This window comes from Leptodactylus fuscus, chromosome 1 (assembly GCF_031893055.1).
Source record: "Leptodactylus fuscus isolate aLepFus1 chromosome 1, aLepFus1.hap2, whole genome shotgun sequence".
Taxonomy (NCBI): domain Eukaryota; kingdom Metazoa; phylum Chordata; class Amphibia; order Anura; family Leptodactylidae; genus Leptodactylus; species Leptodactylus fuscus.
This window is the reverse complement of record NC_134265.1, coordinates 345,879,452-345,904,408: the sequence shown is the minus strand read 5'-3', so window position 1 is coordinate 345,904,408 and position 24,957 is coordinate 345,879,452. Positions and strand designations below refer to the sequence as shown.

The 24,957-nt window shown below is 46.2% G+C and overlaps 1 long non-coding RNA gene across 1 annotated transcript in view; it reads right to left on the bottom strand.

Moving 5' to 3' along the window:
• Positions 1-24,957, bottom strand: part of LOC142187851 (uncharacterized) — a 474,785-nt gene that overhangs the window by 412,166 nt on the left and 37,662 nt on the right. The gene's annotated exons all lie outside the window — the stretch shown is intronic.

Sequence of the window (24,957 nt, the reverse complement as noted above, 5' to 3'; positions counted from 1 at the left end):
TAAAAGTTCGATGCAGAACCAACATTGATTGGCCGAATGCTATACAGTCGGCCAATCATCTTATCTTATCTTATCTTATGGTAGAGTTGGAAGGGACCTCAAGGGCCATCGGGTCCAACCCCCTGCGAGTGCAGGTTTTCCTAAATCATCCCAGCTATATGTTTATCCAGATTCCGCTTGAAGATTTCCATTGATGGAGCGCCCACCACCTCCCGTGGCAGCCTATTCCACTCTCTCACTACCCTCACTGTCAGAAAGTTTTTCCTAATGTCTAATCTGTATCTCTTTCCCCTTAGTTTCATCCCATTGCTTCTTGTACTTCCTTGTGCTAATGAGAATAGGGTAGATCCCTCTGCACTGTGACTACCTTTCAGATATTTGTAGACTGCTATTAAATCTCCCCTCAGCCTTCTCTTCTGCAAACTAAACAATCCCAGTTCTTTTAGCCGCTCCTCATAGGACATAGTTTGCAGACCTTCCACCATTTTGGTTGCTCTTCTCTGGACTTGCTCCAATATATCGATGTCTTTCTTGAATTGAGGCGCCCAGAACTGTACACAGTATTCCAGGTGTGGAATACAATCAATACAATCAATGCTGGTTCTTCTCCTACCTTTAGAAGTCTTCTCCGTTCAGCTTCCCCGCGGCGTCTTCTGGCATTTCCAGCTCTTCATTCACTCTGCCAGACATCGGGCCCGGGCAGAGCCGACTGCGCATGTCCGCTTGTAGTGCGGGCATGCGCAGTTGGCTCTGCCCAGGACCGATGCCTGGCAGAGTGAATGAAGAGCCGGAAGACGCTGCGGGGATGCTGTAAGGAGAAGACTGCTTGGAGGATCCAGCCCGACCCTCACTCGTGGACTTGGTAAGTATAATTTGAACGAACGTTGCCTACCCCTGAAATGAGCATTTTCCCCCCATAGACTATAATAGGGTTTGATATTCGATTCGAGTAGTCGAAACGAATATTGAACCTCGGACATTTTACTGTTCGCTCATCTCTAGTCAGAACATTAGATTGTGGCCTCAGTAGTGTCAGGGGTTAATGTGAGTGATGACAATCTTTGTACAGGGCTATGGAATATGTTTGTGTTATAGAAGGAAATAAATCAGTATAAGACAAGGTCGGCAGAGACTGGTTATTTCTTCTACAATTCTCTATAGTAAGGACGGTTCAGAGCACAATCCTCGGAGAGCAGATCCAGAATGATGTGCGATGAGAGCAGAGAATAGAAAATCTATCCCATCATACTGTATAAAAGGAGGGGAGATGAGAGCAGTCACCATATAGCATGTCCTGATCCTGGGGGCCGTGCTCTCTGTGTCACTGCTGGGCTCACTACTTCTAGCCATCATGTCTTACTGAGGACTGGATATACGTCATCTCATCATCATCATCATTATCCTACTCCTACAAGGAGATGCGCAGTCTCGTTATTATGTTGCATCTTCTTTGGTTTCCTGTAATAGAATTAGTCTGTGATCTCAGGATTAGAGAAGTTAATAAGAATTATATGAAAGGTTCCCAGGATGGAGATCTCATCATTGGGGGGTTAATGACACTGTATAACGTTGTACAATATTATCGTGTCTCAGACAATGACACAGATTTTTCATGTTCTGAGTAAGTCCTTATTTCATGTACAAATTGCCATCTGAAAAGTAGAGCGAGTTGTGTGAGGTCTGTAGACAATTTTCTGATGATAAGGACTTGACATGGAAGTGTCTGTGATATTTCTGTAGCCGGAGGATCTTGTGCAGGTTCTTGTGATTCTCCTCATATTCCAGCTCCTAGTAAATGCTGCTCATGTATTCCTATCACTATCCTCAGCTACAGTGTTGGCCAAAAGTATTGGCCCCCCTGCAATTCTGTCAGATAATACTCTTGTTCTTCCAGAAAATGATTGCAAGCACAAACTCTTTGGTAATATCTTCATTTATTTTGCTTGCAATGAAAAAAACACAAAAGAGAATTAAAAAAAGTCAAATCCTTGATCATTTTACACAAAACTCCAAAAACGGGCCGGACAAAAGTATTGGCCCCCTCAGCCTAATACTTGGTAGCACAACCTTTAGACAAAATAACTGTGAACAACCGCTTCTGGTAACCAGCAATGAGTTTCTAAGACAGCGTTCACACTACCGTCAGTGTCCGACAGGTAGTGTCCGCTGTAAATGTCCGTTCAAAATCTTGCATGGACATTAGCAGCGGACACTAGCTGTGTCCGTGAAATTTTTCATTCATTTAAATGGAGATCGGGGGCGTTGTTTTATATTCCGTGCCTGTCCTTAATTGTCCGTTCCTAAAGATGTCCGACTTTTCAAGCGGACAGAAAAACCTGACATGTAGGTTTTTTCTGTCCGCTTGAAAAGTCAGACATCTTTAGGAACAGACACTTAAGGACAGGCACAAAATATTTGCAGTGGACACTACCTGTCGGACAGTGAACACTCCCTCACAAGGCTCTGCTGGAATTTTAGACCATTCTTCTTTGGCAAACTGCTCCAGGTCCCCCCTGAGATGTGAAGGGGGCCTTCTCCAAACTGCCACCAAGAGATCTCTCCCCCTCCCCCACAGGTGTTCTATGGGATTCAGGGCTGGACTCATTGCTGCCACTTTACAAGTCTCCAGGGCTTTCTCTCACCACCATTTTCTAGTGCTGACCTGAAGTGTGTTTTGGGTCCTTGTCCTGCTGGAAGAGCCCTGACCTCTGAGGGAGACCCAGCTTTCTCACATTGGGCCCTACATTATGCTGCACAATGTGTTGGTCGTCTTCAGACTTCATAATGCCATGCACACGGTCAAGCAGTCCAGTGCCAGAGGCAGCAAAGCAACCCCAAAACATCAGGGAACCTCCGCCATGTCTGACTGTAGGGACCGTGTTCTTTTCTTTGAAGGCCTCTTTTTTTCCTGTAAACTCTATGTTGATGCCTTTTCCTACTTTTGTTTCATCTGACCAGAGAACATTCTTCCAAAACGTTTTTGGCTTTCTCAGGTAAGTTTTGGCAAACTCCAGCCTGGCTTTTTTCTGTCTCTGGGTAAGAAGTGGGGTCTTCCTGGGTCTCCTACCATACAGTCCCTTTTCATTCAGATGCAGATGGATAGTACGGGGTGACACTGTTGTACCCTCGGACTGCAGGGCGGCTTGAACTTGTTTGGATGTTAGTCGAGGTTCTTTATCCACCATCCGCACAATCTTGCGTTGAAATCTCTCAATTTTTCTTTTCCGTCCACATCTAGGGAGGTTAGCCACAGTGCCATGGGCTTTACACTTCTTGATGACACTGCGCACGGTAGACACAGGAACATTCAGGTCTTTGGAGATGGACTTGTAGCCTTGAGATTGCTCATGCATCCTCACAATTTTGCTTCTCAAGTCCTCAGACAGTTCTTTGGTCTTCTTTCTTTTCTCCATGCTCAATGTGGTCACACAAGGACACAGGACAGAGGTTGAGTCAACTTTAATCCATTTCAACTGGCTGCAAGTGTGATTTAGTTATTGCCACCACCTGTTAGGTGCCTCAGGTAAGTAACAGGTGCTGTTAATTACACAAATTAGAGAAGCATCACATGATTTTTCAAACAGTGCCAATACTTTTGTCCACCCCCTTTTTTATGTTTGCTGTGGAATTATATCCAATTTGGCTTTTTGACAATTCTTTTTGTGGTCTTCCATTGAAGACAAATTAAATGAAGATAATGATACCAAAGAATTTGTGATTGCAATCATTTTCTGGTAGACTGAGTATTATCTGACAGAATTGCAGGGGTGCCAATACTTTTGGCCAACACTGTATACACAGGGCTCACTTACAATCTTTACACTTACTATGGTTTAATCATTTCATTTCATTATGTTTTTGTTCGTGATTTTTTTTTCTTTTTAGATATTCCTTAGAAAAAAGGAATAATTTTGGTGATTTTTTTTCTATAGCCAATTCCTCCTCACTTTATAACTAGCAGCAGACTGAGAGTGACACAATGTTTTCTTCAAATTCTATACCTGCCACAGTGTTACCGTAATAACAGAATTAAACAAAAAAATACCACTACTTCTTCCAATATAATTCCAATATACAGTCCTATGAAAAAGTTTGGGCACCCCTATTAATCTTAATCATTTTTAGTTCTAAATATTTTGGTATTTGCAACAGCCATTTCAGTTTGATATATCTAATAACTGATGGACACAGTAATATTTCAGGATTGAAATGAGGTTTATTGTACTAACAGAAAATGTGCAATATGCATTAAACCAAAATTTGACCGGTGCAAAAGTATGGGCACCTCAACAGAAAAGTGACATTAATATTTAGTAGATCCTCCTTTTGCAAAGATAACAGGCTCTAGTCGCTTCCTGTAGCTTTTAATCAGTTCCTGGATCCTGGATAAAGGTATTTTGGACAAACAATTCAAGTTCAGTTAAGTTAGATGGTCGCCGAGCATGGACAGCCCGCTTCAAATCATCCCACAGATGTTCAATGATATTCAGGTCTGGGGACTGGGATGGCCATTCCAGAACATTGTAATTGTTCCTCTGCATGAATGCCTGAGGATTTGGAGCAGTGTTTTGGATCATTGTGTTGCTGAAATATCCATCCCCGGCGTAACTTCAACTTCGTCACTGATTCTTGAACATTATTCTCAAGAATCTGCTGATACTGAGTGGAATCCATGAGACCCTCAACTTTAACAAGATTCCCGATGCCGGCATTGGCCACACAGCCCCAAAGCATGATGGAACCTCCACCAAAATTTACAGTGGGTAGCAAGTGTTTTTCTTGGAATGCTGTTTCTTTTTGGACGCCATGCATAACGCCTTTTTTTATAACCAAACAACTCAATCTTTGTTTCCAAAATGAAGCTGCCTTGTCCAAATGTGCTTTTGCATACCTCAGGCAACTCTATTTGTGGCGTACGTGCAGAAACGGCTTCTTTCTCATCACTCTCCCATACAGCTTCTCCTTGTGCAAAGTGCGCTGTATAGTTGACCGATGCACAGTGACACCATCTGCAGCAAGATGATGCTGCAGCTCTTTGGAGGTGGTCTGTGGATTGTCCTTGACTGTTCTCACCATTCTTCTTCTCTGCCTTTCTGATATTTTTCTTGGCCTGCCACTTCTGGGCTTAACAAGAACTATCCCTGTGGTCTTCCATTTCCTTACTATGTTCCTCACAGTGGAAACTGACAGGTTAAATCTCTGAGACAACGTTTTGTATCCTTCCCCTGAACAACTATGTTAAACAATCTTTGTTTTCAGATCATTTGAGAGCGGGCTGTCCATGCTCGGCGACCATCTAACTTAACTGAACTTGAATTGTTTTGTAGGAAGAAATGGTCCAAAATACCTTCATCCAGGATCCAGGAACTGATTAAAAGCTACAGGAAGCGACTAGAGGCTGTTATCTTTGCAAAAGGAGGATGTACTAAATATTAATGTCACTTTTCTGTTGAGGTGCCCATATTTTTGCACCGGTCAAATTTTGGTTTAATGCATATTGCGCATTTTCTGTTAGTACAATAAACCTCATTTCAATCCTGAAATATTACTGTGTCCATCAGTTATTAGATATATCAAACTGAAATGGCTGCTGCAAACACCAAAATATTTAGAACTAAAAATGATTAAGATTAATAGGGGTGCCCAAACTTTTTCATAGGACTGTATATTCTTCTTTTATAAAGGGATAATTTTTTTTACATATTTTTTTATAATAAAAAAGCCAAATCTTCTTCATTTTAAACCAAATAGGTTGCTTTTAACAGTCCCCAAAATGGGTAATTTAACTATTACTAGCTCAAATGGCCATATCTTGGAATTTTATATAATGTTAACCCTTTCCCGCCAATGGCATTTCTTGATTTTAGTTTTTTGTTTTTGACTCCCCTCCTTCTAAACCCCATAACTTTTTTATTTCTCCGCTCCCAGAGCCATATGAGGTCTTAATCTTTGCAGGACAATTTTTTCTTCATGATGCCACCATTAATTATTCTGTATAATGTACTGGGAAGCTGGAAAAAAATTCAGAATGGGTGGATTTGAAGAAAAAAAGCATTTCTGCGACATTCTTACGGGGTTAGGTTTTACTGCGTTCACTGTGCAGCCAAAATGACATGTCCCCTGTATTCTGTGTTTCGGTACGATTCCGGGGATACCTAATTTATATGGTTTTATTTACATTTTAATCCCTTAAAAAAAATCCAAAACTGTATTAAAAAATTTTTATCTAAAAGACGCCATATTATGACAGCCGTAACTTTTTTATACTTCAGTGTACGGGGATGCATGGGGCGTCTTTTTTTGCGGGGCCGGGTGTACTTTTTAGTTCTACCATTTTTGGGAAATGCAATTGTTTTGATCACTTTTTATTCAAATTTTTATCAGATTCAAAACAGTGAAAAAACAGCAGTTTGGCACTTTTGACTATTTTTTCTGCTGCGGCGTTTACCGTACAGGAAAAATATTTTATAGATTTGTAGAGCGGGTGATTTCGGACACAGGGAGACCTAACATGTATGTGTTTCACAGTATTTAACTACTTTTATATATGTTCTAGGGAAAGGGGGGTGATTTGAATTTGTAATACTTTTTATATTTTTTTATATATTTTTTTACTTTTTTTAATTTATTTTTTTTTTGCATTTATTAGACCCCCTAGGGGTGTTTTACAGTTATTTAGTCCTAGGAGCCCCGGCAGTGTCATACACTATGTTTTATAGATATACTAGTAGAATACCTACGGCTTCGCTCACGTAAAATATGTTACATTATTGGTTATGCTAAAGTAATATTTTCAGTGTCACACTAAAACTGACATTCTCAGAGCTACAGTAAATCTTTTTTTCCCACTTAAAATTTTTATTATTTTGGCATTTTACTAATTTGTCATAATATTGATGTGAACAACTTTTTTTTCATATCAATATATATATATATATATATATATATATATATATATATATATATATATATACAGTGGGGCAAAAAAGTATTTAGTCAGTCACCAATAGTGCAAGTTCCACCACTTAAAAGGATGAGAGGCGTCTGTAATTTACATCATAGGTAGACCTCAACTATGAGAGACAAAATGAGAAAACAAATCCAGAAAATCACATTGTCTGATTTTGTAAGAATTTATTTTCAAATTATGGTGGAAAATAAGTATTTGGTCAGTAACAAAATTTCATCTCAATACTTTGTTATATATCCTTTGTTGGCAATGACAGAGATCAAACGTTTTCTGTAAGTCTTCACAAGGTTGGCACACACTGTTGTTGGTATGTTGGCCCATTCCTCCATGCAGATCTCCTCTAGAGCAGTGATGTCTTGGGGCTGTCACTTGGCAACACGGACTTTCAACTCCCTCCAAAGGTTTTCTATAGGGTTGAGATCTGGAGACTGGCTAGGCCACTCCAGGACCTTGAAATGCGTCTTACAAAGCCACTCCTTCATTGCCCTGGCGTTGTGCTTTGGATCATTGTCATGTTGAAAGACCCAGCCACATTTCATCTTCAATGCCCTTGCTGATGGAAGGAGGTTTGCACTCAAAATCTCACGATACATGGCCCCATTCATTCTTTCATGTACCTGGATCAGCCGTCCTGGCCCCTTTGCAGAGAAACAGCCCCAAAGCATGATGTTTCCACCCCCATGCTTTACAGTAGGTATGGTGTTTGATGGACGCAACTCAGTATTCTTTTTCCTCCAAACACGTACAGTGGTGTTTCTACCAAACAGTTCCAGTTTGGTTTCATCAGACCATAGGACATTCTCCCAATACTCTTCTGGATCATCCAAATGCTCTCTAGCAAACTTCAGACGGGCCCGGACATGTACTGGCTTAAGCAGTGGGACACGTCTGGCACTGCAGGATCTGAGTCCCTGGCGGCGTAGTGTGTTACTGATGGTAGGCTTTGTTACATTAGTCCCAGCTCTCTGCAGTTCATTCACTAGGTCCCCCCGCGTGGTTCTGGGATTTTTGCTCACTGTTCTTGTGATCATTTTGACCCCACGGGGTGAGATTTTGCGTGGAGCCCCAGATCGAGGGAGATTATCAGTGGTCTTGTATGTCTTCCATTTTCTAATTATTGCTCCCACAGTTGATTTCTTCAATCCAAGCTGGTTGCCTATTGCAGATTCAGTCTTCCCAGCCTGGTGCAAGGCTACAATTTTGTTTCTGGTGTCCTTTGACAGCTCTTTGGTCTTCACCATAGTGGAGTTTGGAGTCTGACTGTTTGAGGGTGTGCACAGGTGTCTTTTTATACTGATAACAAGTTTAAACAGGTGCCATTACTACAGGTAATGAGTGGGGGAAAGAGGAGACTCTTAAAGAAGAAGTTACAGGTCTGTGAGAGCCAGAAATCTTGATTGTTTGTAGGTGACCAAATACTTATTTTCCACCATAATTTGCAAATAAATTCTTACAAAATCAGACAGACAATGTGATTTTCTGGATTTGTTTTCTCATTTTGTCTCTCATAGTTGAGGTCTACCTATGATGTAAATTACAGACGCCTCTCATCTTTTTAAGTGGTGGAACTTGCACTATTGGTGACTGACTAAATACATTTTTGCCCCACTATATATATATATATATATATATATATATATATATATATATATATATATATATATATTCAATGCATATTATGTAGTATAAACTATTACAACTATTTTTTGAACTATTTTTTATCAAAAATTAAAATTTATGCCCCATACACAAACATATAAAACATTTACACCAGGGGTATCACTACTGGGGTAGTGGCTGCCACAGGGCCCGGGACATTAGGGGGCCCGGCGACAGCTTCGATCACTGCTTTTTTTTTTTCTTTTTTTTTATAGGGCGTTACTGGCTGGATTTACTCCAGACGGTAATGGGCCCTATTTACTTACCAATCTTGGCAGCGGCCACTATGGGGTATAATAGTGTGTGCAGGAATGTTGGTGGGTCGGTCAGGGTCTTCAGTGTGGGAGGGGGCATGTCAAAAGTTCGCCACGGGGCCCCGCCATTCCTAGTTATGCCACTGATTTACACCCAATTAACAACATAGCACAACCCTTCCCCCCTCCCTCCAGTATAATCTATAAGTAGTTCATGGACAAAAGAGTAAAATTGGTTTCCAGTTACACAACTATCTATTGTAGGGCGTCAGTGATGAAAGCTCCTGTATAGTCAGCAATAATGACAATCGTACTATGAAGTAGTTTCCACCTGACCAATATTGCTGCTCAGTAAGGCTGCTTGCACACTACAGTAACACTACAGTCTCCGGATCGTGGATTCTACATTTCCATATACTTCTACGGAGCCTGCAAAATTCACAGCTTTGTGCACAAGTCTATGGAACCGCCAAATCCATGGCCTGGAGCCCCGTGAAAAATACTGCAGTGTGCAAGCAGCCACTAAAGATACCAGACATGTTTTGTCAGTGCGTGCATGAGTGTACATGTGTGTGATCCATGTGTATGTATGTGGGTGTGCATGCACATGTGTAGTTCATGTATATGTGTGTGTGTGCGCACGTGTATGTGTGTGTGCATGTGTGTGATCCATGTGTATGTATACATGTTTGGTCAGTGTATATGTATACATATGTGTGCACGTGTGTGTGTGTGTATTTGTGTGTGTACACACGTGTGCTCCATGTGTATGTATGCGTGTGCATGCATGTGTGTGGTCCGTGTACATGTATGCGTGTATGTGCACATGTATGTGTGTGTGCGTGTCTGATCCGTGTGTATGTATGTGGGTGTGCATGCACATGTGTAGTCCGTGTATATGTGTGTGTGTGCAAGCTTGTGATCCAAGTGTATGTATGCGGGTGTGCATGCACGTGAGTAGTCCATGTATATGTATGTGTGTGTGTGCGCGCGCGCGTGTATGTGTGTGTGTGCATGCATGTGATCCATGTGTATGTATACATGTGTGGTCAGTGTATATGTATGCGTGTGCACGTGCGTGTATTTGCGTTTGTGTGCACATGTGTGATACATGTGTATGTATGCATGTGTGTGGTTTGTGTATATGTATGACTGTATGTGTGTGTGTGATCTATGTGTTTCTGCGTGCACAGAGCAAGTGGCCGTGCATGCGATAGCTGTCCATGTGCGTAGTGTGCATCCATCTGAGTGTCTTTGCGTGCATTTGTGGTCCGTGTGTGTGTGTGTGTGTGTGTGTGTGTGTGGTATTTGTGGGGTGGTGTTGTATGTGTCTACAGTGGTCTGGTATTTGTGTGATGTGTTGTGGCATTTCTGTGGTGTTGTGCTTGTGTAATCCACTATGTATTATAGATATATAGTCCTAGGAGCCCTGACAGTGTCATAGTCCTAGGAGCCCTGACAGTGCCATACACTATGTATTATAGATATATAATCCTAGGAGTCCTGACAGTGTAATACACTATGTATTATAGATATATAGTCCTAGGAGCCCTGACAGTGTCATACACTATGTATTATAGATATATAGTCCTAGGAGCCCTGACAGTGTCATACACTATGTATTATAGATATATAGTCCTAGGAGCCCTGACAGTGTCATACACTATGTATTATAGATATACAGTCCTAGGAGTCCTGACAGTGTCATACACTATGTATTATAGATATACAGTCCTAGGAGTCCTGACAGTGTCATACACTATGTATTATAGATATATAGTCCTAGGAGCCCTGACAGTGTCATACACTATGTATTATAGATATATAGTCCTAGGAGTCCTGACAGTGTTATACACTATGTATTATAGATATACAGTCCTAGGAGCCCTGACAGTGTCATACACTATTTTTTTTATTAAGGAAATAAAAACTTAACATGTCTCTCTCATATTACTGAGATCATGTAGTGTAAATAATAATGTATAATGTACAATAAATGGAGTCCAGATCCCTGGTCAGTTCCTCATCTTGATATATTTGTCTATTTACAGCTTACATTTTGAGGGATTTGTACATTCTCTGATTTTTCTCTTTGCCATTGATAATATTAACCAGAATCCTGACATTTTGCCCAATATTACACTGGGATATGATGTTTATAACACATATATTGATGAGCGTTTGACGGTACACCATGTATTACATCTTCTATCTGGCCCGGGTAATGTAATACCTAATTACTCCTGTAGGGATCATGGCCATCTGGCCGGAATCATTGGAGACCACTACTCATCTACCACTATTCCAGCAGCACAAATCCTTGGACTATATGGATACCCTCAGGTATTGGACACTCTAGACATTGTTTATACCCTTTACGTCCAATAGCAGTACAACATGTGGGGATATTTCTGCCCCCAGTGTATTGTTAGGACAGGTGGAACTTTTAATTACAGTTAAACAATATGCCGCCCTCTAAGAAGTAGAAGAAACCTTCACCCTGTGTTTTTTTCTGTCCTGTGTGTGAACAGGTGGAAGGAGGTTTCTATACCTCCCTTTATATATTGTATTTTTTTAAATTCCTAATATATTTTCCATCCTTTTTTCTGTCCTTTCTCTCTCTTCTTTTCCTCAGGTGCGGTTGTCTCTGAGGAGGGGATGGGGTGAAACGTCAGGTGGCCCTGCTGGTAGGGCCTAGGCTTATGTCTTTGGGTGCCTACTAGAGATGAGCGAACAGTGTTCTATCGAACACATGTTCGATCGGATATCACGCTGTTCGCCATGTTTGAATTGAATCGAACACCGCGTGGTAAAGTGCGCCATTACTCGATTCCCCTCCCACCTTCCCTGGCGCCTTTTTTGCTCCAATAACAGCGCAGGGTAGGTGGGACAGGAACTACGACACAGGTGACGTTGAAAAAAGTAGGCAAAACCCATTGGCTGCCGAAAACATGTGACCTCTGATTTAAAAGAACAGCGCCGCCCAGGTTCGTGTCATTCTGAGCTTGCAATTCACCGGGGACGGAGGTTTCCGTCCATTTAGCTAGGGCTTAGATTCTGGGTAGGCAGGGACAGGCTAGGATAGGAAGGAGAAGACAACGAACAGCTCTTATAAGAGCTAAATTCCAGGGAGAAGCTTGTCAGTGTAACGTGGCACTGACGGGCTCAATCGCCGCAGCCCAGCTTTCCCAGGATCCTGAATGGAATACACTGACAGTGTATTCCCGTATACCACATATATACCCCCGATCCACGTTCCAACGGTGTGCCACCCCACCTTCACCCCAGAAACTAACTTCAATACACTGGAAGTCCCCTAACAATAGAATAAAGGCTATATACACCCACAATTGTTGCTACTGGTATATAGTGCCATTTTCTGACTGGGAATTCAAAGACTATATTGGGGTTACGTGCACCCACAATTTTTGCTACTGGTATATAGTGCCATTTTCTGACTGGGAATTCAAAGAATATATTGGGGTTACAAATACCCTCAATTCTTGCTACTGCCATATAGTGCCAGTTTCTGACTGGGAATTCAAAGAATATATTGGTGTTACAAATAACCTCAATTATTGCTACTGCCATATAGTGCCAGTTTCTGACTGTTAATTCCCAAAATATATTGGGGCCTTCATACAAACCTCAATTGTTGCTATAGGCATATAGTGCCAGTTTTGGAGTGTGAATTCCCCTAATATATTGAGGGCTGCATCCCCCCCCCCCCCTTAAGTTGTTTATATTCGCATAAACACCCAGGTTCTGAGTGTTAATCCCACCCAATAAATTGGGGCCTGCATACACCCTCAATTTATTGGTATTGGCATATACACCCAGGTTCTGAGTGTGTTTAAGCAAGAAAAGCATATTGAAATGCGCAAGGCTCCCAGAAAGGGACGTGGATGAGGCCATGGGCGAGGTCAGGGGAATGGTTCTGGGGAGCAAGTTAGCGGTGAAGCCACAGGGTGTCCCGTGCCTACTCCTGTGGGGCAGCAAGCATTGCGCGGCTCGACAGTGCCAGGGTTGCTTGCCACATTAACTAAACTGCAGGGTACAAACCTTAGTAGGCCCGAGAACCAGGAACAGGTCTTGCAATGGCTGTCGGATAACGCTTACAGCACATTGTCCACCAGTCAGTCAGCCTCTGCCTCCTCTCCTCCTCTTACCCAACAGTCTTGTCCTCCTTCCTCCCAAAATTCCCAATCTTCCCAGAACAATAACCCCAACTGTCCCTGCTCCCCAGAGCTGTTGTCCGCTCCTTTCATTGTCCCTCAACCTGCCCCTCCATTTCGCGATTCCACGGACCTAACAGATGACCATCTGTGTCCAGATGCTCAAACACTGGAGTCTCCTACATCTCCGTTCGATTTGGTGGCGGAGCTTAGGCGAAGCCAGGCCACACCCGGAATCTCCCAAAATGTTCCAGTTCGTACCCAGCCCCGAAAAACTCTCACCTCGAGGGCACATTTCTCGAAGGTGTGGAGTTTTTTCAAGGAATGCGCCGAGGACAGATATAGTGTTGTCTGCACAATTTGCCTCTCGAAATTGAGTAGGGGCTCTGAGAAGAGCAACCTGTCCACCACTTCAATGCGCCGTCATTTTGAATCCAAGCACTGGAATCAGTGGCAGGCAGCAACAGCAGGACAAAGGCCACCCGCCGTTCACGCCACTGCCTCTGCCTCTGCCTCTGCCACTGCTCACAGTGCTGGCGATGCACTCCAGAGGACGAGCCAGGACACCACTTCATCTGCCTCCACCACTTTGTTGACTTCTCCCTCATCCTCTCCTGTTCCTGTCTTATCTCCTTCTCCTGCACCATCAAAGGCACCATCAGGCACTTCTTTACAACAACGCACCATCTCTCAGACATTGGAGCAGCAGCAGAAATACACCACCAATCACCCACACGTGCAAGCCTTGAACGCCAACATCACTAAACTGCTGGCCCAGGAGATGTTGGCGTTCCGGCTTGTTGAAACTCCCGCCTTCCTGGACCTGATGGCAACTGCGGCACCTCGCTATGCCGTCCCCAGCCGTCAATACTTCTCCTGGTGTGCCGTCCCCACCTTGCACCAGCACGTGTCACTCAACATCAGGCGGGTCCTTAGTTCCGCGCAAAGGTCCACTTGACCACCGACGCATGGACAAGTGCATGCGGACAGGGACGCTACATTTCACTGACGGCACACTGGGTGAATGTAGTTGAGGCTGGGACTGCTTCCCAAACTGGCCCGGTGTACCTCGTCTCCCCGCCTAACATTCCTGGCAGGGACACGGGAAGAGCACCCTCCTCCTCCTCCTCCTCCTCCTCCACCGCCTCCTCCTCCGCTGTTAGATTGACCCCAGCTACGAGTTGGAAACGTTGCAGCACTGGCGTTGGTAGACGTCGGCAGGCCGTGCTGAAGCTGATCAGCTTGGGGGACAGACAGCACACTGCCTCCGAGGTGAGGGATGCCCTCCTCGATGAGACGACAATATGGTTTGAGCCGCTGCACCTGGGCCCAGGCATGGTCGTTTGTGATAACGCCCGGAACCTGGTAGCAGCTCTGGAGCTTGCCGGACTCCAACATGTTCCATGCCTGGCCCACGTCTTCAACCTAGTGGTGCAACGTTTCCTAAAGAGCTACCCAAATGTTCCAGAGCTACTGGTGAAAGTGCGCCACATGTGCGCCCACTTTCGCAAGTCGACAGTAGCCACTGCTAGCTTAAAATCTCTCCAGCAACGCCTGCATGTGCCACAACACCGGCTTTTGTGCGACGTCCCCACACGCTGGAACTCAACGTTTCAGATGTTGAGTAGAGTGGTTGAGCAGCAGAGACCTTTGATGGAATACCAGCTACAAAACCCTAGGGTGCCAAAAAGTCAGCTGCCTCAGTTTCTCATCCATGAGTGGCCATGGATGAGAGACCTTTGTGACATCCTACGGGTGTTTGAGGAGTCCACAAGGAGGGTGAGCTCTGAAGATGCGATGGTGAGCCTTACAATCCCGCTCTTGTGTGTTCTGAGAGAATCCCTGATTGACATCAGGGATAACTCAGATCACACAGAGGAGTCAGGGATAGCATCCGATCCGTCACAGCTGGAGAGTAGGTCCACACATCTGTCCGCTTCATCGCGTTTAATGGAGGAAGAGGAGGAGGAGGAGGAAGAAGAGCTGTACGATGATGTGATGGTGATACAGGAGGCTTCTGGGCAACTTCGAATCGTCCCATTGTTGCAGCGCGGATGGGTAGAAAGGGAGGATGAGGAGGAAATGGAGATTGAACTTTCCGGTGGGGCCAGAGGAGTCATGCCAACTAACACTGTGGCAGACATGGCTGAGTTCACGTTGGGGTGCTTTACAACTGACAAGCGTATTGTCAAAATCATGGAGGACAACCAGTACTGGATCTTTGCTATCCTTGACCCCCGGTATCAAAACAACATCTCCTCTTTTATTCCGGTAGAGGGGAGGGCCAGTCGCATCAATGCTTGCCACAAGCAATTGGTGCAGAATATGATGGAGATGTTTCCAGCATGTGACGTTGGCGGCAGGGAGGGCAGTTCCTCCAGTAGGCGACCAAGTGCTCACCGGTCCACACAAACAAGGGGCACACTGTCTAAGGTCTGGGACACCACGATGGCACCCCCTCGCCAAAGTACCGCCACTGAGGGTTCTAGTGTCACCAGGCGTGAGAAGTATAGGCGCATGTTGCGGGAATACCTTTCCGACCACAGCCCTGTCCTCTCCGATCCCTCTGCGCCCTACACGTATTGGGTGTCGAAGTTGGACCTGTGGCTTGAACTTGCCCTATATGCCTTGGAGGTGCTGTCCTGTCCTGCCGCCAGCATCCTATCTGAGAGGGTGTTCAGTGCAGCCGGTGGCATCATCACTGACAAGCGCACCCGTCTGTCAGCTGAGAGTGCCGACCGGCTCACTTTGATAAAATGAACCACCACTGGATAGAGCCTTCATTTTTGTGCCCACCTGTGTAAAGCACCCCAACATGAAACTCCATGTCTGTGCTCAACCTCTCCAATTCCTCCGCATCCTCATACTCATCCACCATAAGCGTTGCACAATTCTGCTACTACTAGGATCCCTCCACCCTGATTTCCCACAACTCTGCTGGTTAGAGGCTCCCTCCACCCTGATTTCCCACAACTCTGCTGGTTAGAGGCTCCCTCCACCCTGATTTCCCACAACTCTGCTTGTTAGAGGCTCCCTCCACCCTGATTTCCCACAACTCTGCTGGTTAGAAGCTCCCTCCACCCTGATTTCCCACAACTCTGCTGGTTAGAGGCTCCCTCCACCTTGATTTCCCACAACTTGGCTGGTTAGAGGCTCCCTCCACCATGAATTTCCCAAAACTGTGCTGGTTAGAGGCTCCCTCCAGCATGAATTTCCCAAAACTTGGCTGGTTAGAGGCTCCCTCCACCATGAATTTCCCCAAACTGTGCTGGTTAGAGGCTGCCTCCACCATGAATTTCCCCAAACTGTGCTGGTTAGAGGCTCCCTCCATTATGAATTTCCCCAAACTGTGCTGGTTAGAGGCTCCCTCCACCATGAATTTCCCAAAACTGTGCTGGTTAGAGGCTCCCTCCACCATGAATTTCCCAAAACTTGGCTGGTTAGAGGCTCCCTCCACCATAAATTTCCCCAAACTGTGCTGGTTAGAGGCTCCCTCCACCATGAATTTCCCCAAACTGCTGGTTAGAGGCTCCCTCCACCATGAATTTACCAAAACTGTGCTGGTTAGAGGCTCCCTCCACCATGAATTTACCAAAACTGTGCTGGTTAGAGGATCCCTCCACCATGAATTTCCCAAAACTGTGCTGGTTAGAGGCTTCCTCCACCATGAATTTCCCCAAACTGTGCTGGTTAGAGGCTCCCTCCACCATGAATTTCCCCAAACTGTGCTGGTTAGAGGCTCCCTCCACCATGAATTTCCCCAAACTGTGCTGGTTAGAGGCTGCCTCCACCATGAATTTCCCCAAACTGTGCTGGTTAGAGGCTCCCTCCACTATGAATTTCCCCAAACTGTGCTGGTTAGAGGCTCCCTCCACCATGAATTTCCCAAAACTGTGCTGGTTAGAGGCTCCCTCCACCATGAATTTCCCAAAACTTGGCTGGTTAGAGGCTCCCTCCACCATGAATTTCCCCAAACTGTGCTGGTTAGAGGCTCCCTCCACCATGAATTTCCCCAAACTGTGCTGGTTAGAGGCTCCCTCCACCATGAATTTCCCAAAACTGTGCTGGTTAGAGGCTCCCTCCAGCATGAATTTCCTAAAACTTGGCTGGTTAGAGGCTCCCTCCACCATGAATTTCCCCAAACTGTGCTGGTTAGAGGCTGCCTCCACCATGAATTTCCCCAAACTGGGCTGGTTAGAGGCTCCCTCCACCATGAATTTCCCCAAACTTGGCTGGTTAGAGGCTCCCTCCACCATGAATTTCCCCAAACTGTGCTGGTTAGAGGCTCCCTCCACCATGAATTTCCCCAAACTGTGCTGGTTAGAGGCTCCCTCCACCATGAATTTCCCCAAACTGTGCTGGTTAGAGGCTCCCTCCACCATGAATTTCCCCAAACTGTGCTGGTTAGAGGCTCCCTCCACCATGAATTTCCCAAAACTGTGCTGGTTAGAGGCTCCCTCCAGCATGAATTTCCTAAAACTTGGCTGGTTAGAGGCTCCCTCCACCATGAATTTCCCCAAACTGTGCTGGTTAGAGGCTGCCTCCACCATGAATTTCCCCAAACTGGGCTGGTTAGAGGCTCCCTCCACCATGAATTTCCCCAAACTGTGCTGGCTAGAGGCTCCCTCCACTATGAATTTCCCAAAACTTGGCTGGTTAGAGGCTCCCTCCACCATGAATTTCCCCAAACTGTGCTGGTTAGAGGCTGCCTCCACCATGAATTTCCCCAAACTGGGCTGGTTAGAGGCTCCCTCCACCATGAATTTCCCCAAACTGTGCTGGTTAGAGGCTCCCTCCACCATGAATTTACCCAAACTGTGCTGGTTAGAGGCTCCCTCCAGCATGAATTTCCCAAAACTTGGCTGGTTAGAGGCTCCCTCCACTATGAATTTCCCCAAACTGTGCTGGTTAGAGGATCCCTCCACCATGAATTTCCCCAAACTGTGCTGGTTAGAGGCTCCCTCCACCATGAATTTCCCCAAACTTGGCTGGTTAGAGGCTCCCTCCACCATGAATTTTCCCAAACTTGGCTGGTTAGAGGCTCCCTCCACCATGAATTTCCCAAAACTGTGCTGGTTAGAGGCTCCCTCCACCATGAATTTCCCAAAACTTGGCTGGTTAGAGGCTCCCTCCACCATGAATTTCCCAAAACTTGGCTGGTTAGAGGCTCCCTCCACCATGAATTTCCCAAAACTTGGCTGGTTAGAGGCTCCCTCCACAATGAATTTCCCAAAACTTGGCTGGTTAGAGGCTTCCTCCACCATGAATTTCCAAAAACTTGGCTGATTAGAGGCTCCCTCCACCATGAATTTCCCAAAACTTGGCTGGTTAGAGGCTCCCTCCACCATGAATTTCCCCAAACTGTGCTGGTTAGAGGCTCCCTCCACCATGAATTTCCCCAAACTGTGCTGGTTAGAGGCTCCCTCCACCATGAATTTCCCAAAACTGTGCTGGTTAGAGGCTCCCTCCAGCATGAATTTCCTAAAACTTGGCTGGTTAGAGGCTCCCTCCACCATGAATTTCCCCAAACTGTGCTGGTTAGAGGCTGCCTCCACCATGAATTTCCCCAAACTGGGCTGGTTAGAGGCTCCCTCCACCATGAATTTCCCCAAACTTGGCTGGTTAGAGGCTCCCTCCACCATGAATTTCCCCAAACTGTGCTGGTTAGAGGCTCCCTCCACCATGAATTTCCCCAAACTGTGCTGGTTAGAGGCTCCCTCCACCATGAATTTCCCAAAACTGTGCTGGTTAGAGGCTCCCTCCAGCATGAATTTCCTAAAACTTGGCTGGTTAGAGGCTCCCTCCACCATGAATTTCCCCAAACTGTGCTGGTTAGAGGCTGCCTCCACCATGAATTTCCCCAAACTGGGCTGGTTAGAGGCTCCCTCCACCATGAATTTCCCCAAACTGTGCTGGCTAGAGGCTCCCTCCACTATGAATTTCCCAAAACTTGGCTGGTTAGAGGCTCCCTCCACCATGAATTTCCCCAAACTGTGCTGGTTAGAGGCTGCCTCCACCATGAATTTCCCCAAACTGGGCTGGTTAGAGGCTCCCTCCACCATGAATTTCCCCAAACTGTGCTGGTTAGAGGCTCCCTCCACCATGAATTTACCCAAACTGTGCTGGTTAGAGGCTCCCTCCAGCATGAATTTCCCAAAACTTGGCTGGTTAGAGGCTCCCTCCACTATGAATTTCCCCAAACTGTGCTGGTTAGAGGATCCCTCCACCATGAATTTCCCCAAACTGTGCTGGTTAGAGGCTCCCTCCACCATGAATTTCCCCAAACTTGGCTGGTTAGAGGCTCCCTCCACCATGAATTTCCCCAAACTTGGCTGGTTAGAGGCTCCCTCCACCATGAATTTCCCAAAACTGTGCTGGTTAGAGGCTCCCTCCACCATGAATTTCCCAAAACTTGGCTGGTTAGAGGCTCCCTCCACCATGAATTTCCCAAAACTTGGCTGGTTAGAGGCTCCCTCCACCATGAATTTCCCAAAACTTGGCTGGTTAGAGGCTCCCTCCACAATGAATTTCCCAAAACTTGGCTGGTTAGAGGCTCCCTCCACCATGAATTTCCAAAAACTTGGCTGATTAGAGGCTCCCTCCACCATGAATTTCCCCAAACTGTGCTGGTTAGAGGCTCCCTCCACCATGAATTTCCCCAAACTGCTGGTTAGAGGCTCCCTCCACCATGAATTTCCCCAAGCTGTGCTAGTTAGAGGCTCCCTCCACCATGAATTTCCCCAAACTGTGCTGGTTAGAGGCTCCCTCCACCATGATTTTCCCCAAACTGTGCTGGTTAGAGGCTCCCTCCACCATGAATTTCCCCAAACTTGGCTGGTTAGAGGCTCCCTCCACCATGAATTTCCCCAAACTTGGCTGGTTAGAGGCTCCCTCCACCATGAATTTCCCCAAACTGTGCTGGTTAGAGGCTCCTTCCACCATGAATTTTCCCAAACTCTGCTGGTTAGAGGCTCAATCCACCCTGATTTTTAAAAGCAATGTTGGTGCCAACCTCAACTCACTACAAGGGCCAAATTCACTGCTGGTGACAAGCTCTCCTCACTCCAAGGGCCAAATACACGTTTCAAGGTGTTTTTCCACTGTCAGAGAGGTGGTATTGAGTTTGTCAAATGTGTTGTTGTTAGGCTGTGATGTTGGGGTAATAGAGGGTCTTTGGTGTGTTAGATGCCCCCAGGCATGCTTCCCCTGCTGTCCCAGTGTCATTCCAGAGGTGTTGGCATCATTTCCTGTGGTGTCATAGTGGACTTGGTGACCCTCCTGAGACGGATTTGGGTTTCCCCCTTAACGAGTATATGTTCCCCATAGACTATAATGGGGTTTGAAACCCGTTCGAACACTCAAACAGTGAGGGCTGTTCGAATCGGATTTCGAACCTCGAACATGTTAGTGTTCACTCATCTCTAGTGCCTACCTTCTCCTCCTTCTCCAGCGTGTATTTGCCGCCTTGGCGTTCTGTTAGCAGCTCGCTCTATCTTCTGCAGTGCAGGAGGAGGGGAGAGTTTAGCTCCATTACACTGAAAGCCTGAGAGATGTCTCAGGCTCTGTGAGTTTCCAGTCGTTCCGGTGAGTGGTCAGCAAAGCATCATCAGTTCATCGCCCCTTGTCTAGGGGGCAAAAACTCCTATTCTATTACTGGTTCTGTTTATCACCCTGTTTCTGTTGCTCCCTGCGTCACTTCAAGGCATGGAGAGCGTGAGTTTTGCATTTTTTTCCCCTAGTTTGGGGAATAGGGTGTTATTGGGGGTCCTTTAGTATTGGGGGGTTGGTCTTTCCACTCCCTCACTCTCTCTTGACTTTGTTTATTTCTCCTAAGGATCTATTCTGGTGGGGGGTTTGGCCCCTCCCCTTCCTGTTATAGGTCTATTTACTGTATGTGTTATTTTGGGCCCAGTTCTTTGTTCTGATGTTCTTGGACCAAGCTCCCGTTACTTTCAGCTTTTGGATTCTATTGTTAGGGTGCATTCACACTACGTATACTGAAGCTTATTCTGAATGTAAAATACGTTCAGAATAAGCGGCGTATAAAGCAGCTCCATTCATTTCTATGGGAGCGGGGATACGAGCGCTCCCCATAGAAATGAATGGGCTGCTTCTTTCACTACGAGCAGTCCCATTGAAGTGAATGGGAAGGGCCGGCGTGTACGCTCCGGCATGAGCAGAGCTTGCCGTACACACCGGCACTTCCCATTCACTTCAGTGGGACTGCTCATTGTGAAAGAAGCAGCCCATTCATTTCTATGGGGAGCGCTCGTATGCCGGCTCCTATAGAAATGAATGGAGCTGCTTTATACGCCGCTTATTCTGAACGTGTTTTACGTTCAGAATAAGCTTCAGTATACGTAGTGTGAATGCACCCTTATAGTTCGTGTATTCTTTTCTTTCTTGCTCTCATTCTGAGCGGAGTGTATACTCACTGTAAAGGCTTAGCTGTGGTTCCATAGGAATGAATGGAAGCAGCCGGCGCACAACCTTAACCCCCTGAGCGCCGGCTGCATCCATTCATTCTAATGGGAGACTAGCTAACATCTCTAGCACATAGAAGAAAATTCAGACAGCACCTTCCAATGTGAACAGGTGCAAGCTACAGTGGCAAAATACATAAAAACAGAAAAATATAGCTGCACTCTGACACAGCACAAAGGCTGTAAGGAACAAAGAAAAACTATAAAAATACTATAAACTAAATATATAAATAAATTTGAGGTTCTTCGTTGTACATATTTGATCAAACAGTAGGAAGCCCACCTGCCCACCTCACTTATGTGGACAATGTGGCAGAGCGTGGAGGTTTCAGCACCCTTATGCTAGGTTCACACCAGCGTCTGGACTCCTCATCCTCCACTATGTCTTCAGCCTCCACTTCAGGGACAATTCACAGTGCTTCTCCTGTATACTACATGTGCGGGGATCAGCGGTGTCATGCTGTTCTACACATAGTTTACCTGGGCAAACGAAGTCACACAGGGGAGAAACTCCTCCATTGTATCAATCAAGAAATCGAATCCTGACTTTCTTCAAGAGAACTTAAGCAATGTATGGCCTCAAAAGGCTGTTGCAACCTCCGCACTCTGCCACTGCGTCTCTGTATGACCTGATAAGGGCTCGTTCACATCTGCACCTGGGAGTCCGTTCTGCAGGTTTCCGTTTCCTGTACAAAACAGAGCAGGAGACGAAAACCTGCAGGATCTTTCAAACCTATAAAACGCTCACCAGCGTTCATCAAAGTCAGCTCACTCAGTTTCTGCACCATGAGTTTCCATGGGTGGCAGACTTATGTGAAATCCTATCCCATCCTTTCCACTGGACACGAAACATTAGCATGCGCTCATCACAATTCCGGATATGGCAGCTGCGTTAAGCAGGGTACAACGCAGACCAGGCCCGAGCTGTGGTTATGTGCGGTTTGTAGTAAGGGGACAGTGAGCAATTGGAAGAGGAGTTGGTGGATGATGAGGCCACCGACCCGACATGGACAGGGGTGATGTCTAGGGGCGAAAGCAGTGTAGATGTGGAGGAAAGCTAAGCAACAAAAAAGGTGGCTAGAAGCAGAGGCATAGACTGGGGTGATGTCTAGGGGCGAAAGCAGTGTAGATGTGGAGGCAAGCTAAGCTGCAAAAACGGTAGCTACAGGCAAAGGCATGCAAAACTACCCTGCTGCAAGACTTATTCCTAGGTCTGGGACATGTTAATGGCCCCCCCTGGCCAAATTACTGCTACTGAGGGGCCTAGTGTCACCAGGAGGGACAAGTATAGGCACATGTTGTAGGAACACCTGGCCGACCCCAGCTCTGTCCTCTCCGATCCCTCTGTGCTCTACAGCCTACACTTATTTTCTCATCTTTTTTCTTCACTACACATCTCTTGTCGTCAACTTCCTTTGGGATCTCAGAGGTGGTGTCCTCAGTGTTGAAAAACACATTTGAGTCCCCTTGGCAAGTAGCAGTATGAGAACCCTGGAGCAACCAACTGCAGCCAGCTACCATAACATCGAGCCTGGCTAAATACAGATAAAGATTTTGGACCACTTACAGAGATGGTAACTTCAGTGCTGCAGTTGGCAATGGACGGTGTAACGGGATTAGCTGAGGGATCGCTGTCTTGACCAACTTTTGGCACAAAATGAAAGTCCAATCCAGCCAAGTATGGTGCAAGGATATCATGCAAGGACACCTACACATCTGTCTCTGACACATTGGGGAGTTTACCCTCATCCGCACTTTTGGTGGGCACCATCATGCGCCACTCCCCATCTCCCAGGCGTTTCATTGCAGGCAGAAGTACAGCGCAAGCCACCCACATGCCCAAGCCTTTAATGGCCTCATTGAAAAACTGCTGGACTTGGAGATGTTGGCATTTATGCTTCTGGATACCCAGGCCTTCCGTCACCAGATGGCAGCTGGGGCACCTCCCTATGCTAGGCCTAGCCGTTACTACTTCTCTTGGTGTGCTGTCCCCACCTTGCGCCTGCACGTGTCCCATAACATCAGTCAGGCCCAGAGCTCCGCGCTTTGATGCAAGGTCCACTTGACCACCGACGCATTGACAAGCGCCTGTGGTCAGGGATGCTTCTTATCTTTAATGACAGGCAGGGTGAATGTAGTGGAGTCTGGGCCCGGGGTGCAAACTGGGGTGGCCTATCTCCTCTCCCAGCCCAAAATTCATGCCACGAGTTATCTGAAAGCCTACTGCGCTGTAACCTCCACCCCAGCTACAAGCTGGAAACGCAGTAACACTGGTGTGGGGAGATGTCAGCAGGCCATTCTGAAGCTCATCACTTTGGGGGACAGACAGCACACTGCCTCCGAGGTCAGGGATCCCATCCTGGCTGAGATGGCAATGTGTTTTTCGCTGCTGCACCTGGGGCCAGGCATTTTTGCGTATGTGATAATGGCCGGAACCTGGTAGCTGATCTGTAGCTTGCTAGACTCAAACATGGTCCACACATGGCCCATGTTTTCAACTTGTTGGTGCAAAGGTTCTTTTGAAACCTACACCATTGTGCCTGATATACTGGACAAAGTGCGGCCATATTCGTAAGTGAGAAGTAGCCTCTGCTAGGCAGAAAACATTCAGAGCACACTCCTTTCATCTTCACACCGTTGGCTGGCGGAGGAAGACGAGGGGGATGAAGTGGAATTTCATGTCGCTGTCCCACACGAGGCTTGAGGGTGCACTACAGTGCATCCCATTGCTTCAGCACGGATGGTGAGAAGGGGAGTAAAAAATGGATCAAATGGAGAGTGACCCTTATAGTTGGGGGCAGCAAAGTCATGCCAGTAACACACTGGCACACATGGCTGACTTCATGTAGGGTTGCTTTCCAAGAGACAAAGGCATAGTTCACATCATGGAGAGCAAACAATACTGGATTGAACAAAAAATTGGATTGAGCTGATATATCGTGACTGAATTGCTGTGTATCACACTTACGCTAGGTTCACACTAGCGTTCACCTGTCCGTTCTGAGCTTTCCGTCTTCTGCATGTCAGAAGTCGGAAAGCTCAGACCGGGTCCGGCCGTGAGCGGCGGTGAGCGTTTTATGCTCTCCGCCACAAAACCGGATTTTTTTTATCCGGACACAGAGTACTGCATGTCCGACTCTGTGTCTGGATTATAAAACCCGGTTTCGCGGCGGAGAGCATAAAACGATCACCGCCGCTCACGGCCGGACGTCTCTCTCACCCATTCAAATGAATGGGTGAGAGAGACTCCTGCAGGTTTCCGTCTCCTGCCTCTGTTTTAGGCAGGAAACGCAAACCTGCAGAACGGAGTTCACAACGCTGATGTGAACGAGCCCTTAGCTTTTGGGGGTAGACTCTTAAAAATTGGATTGAGCTGATATAGCGTGACTGAATTTCAGGGTCTCCCACCTAGGTTT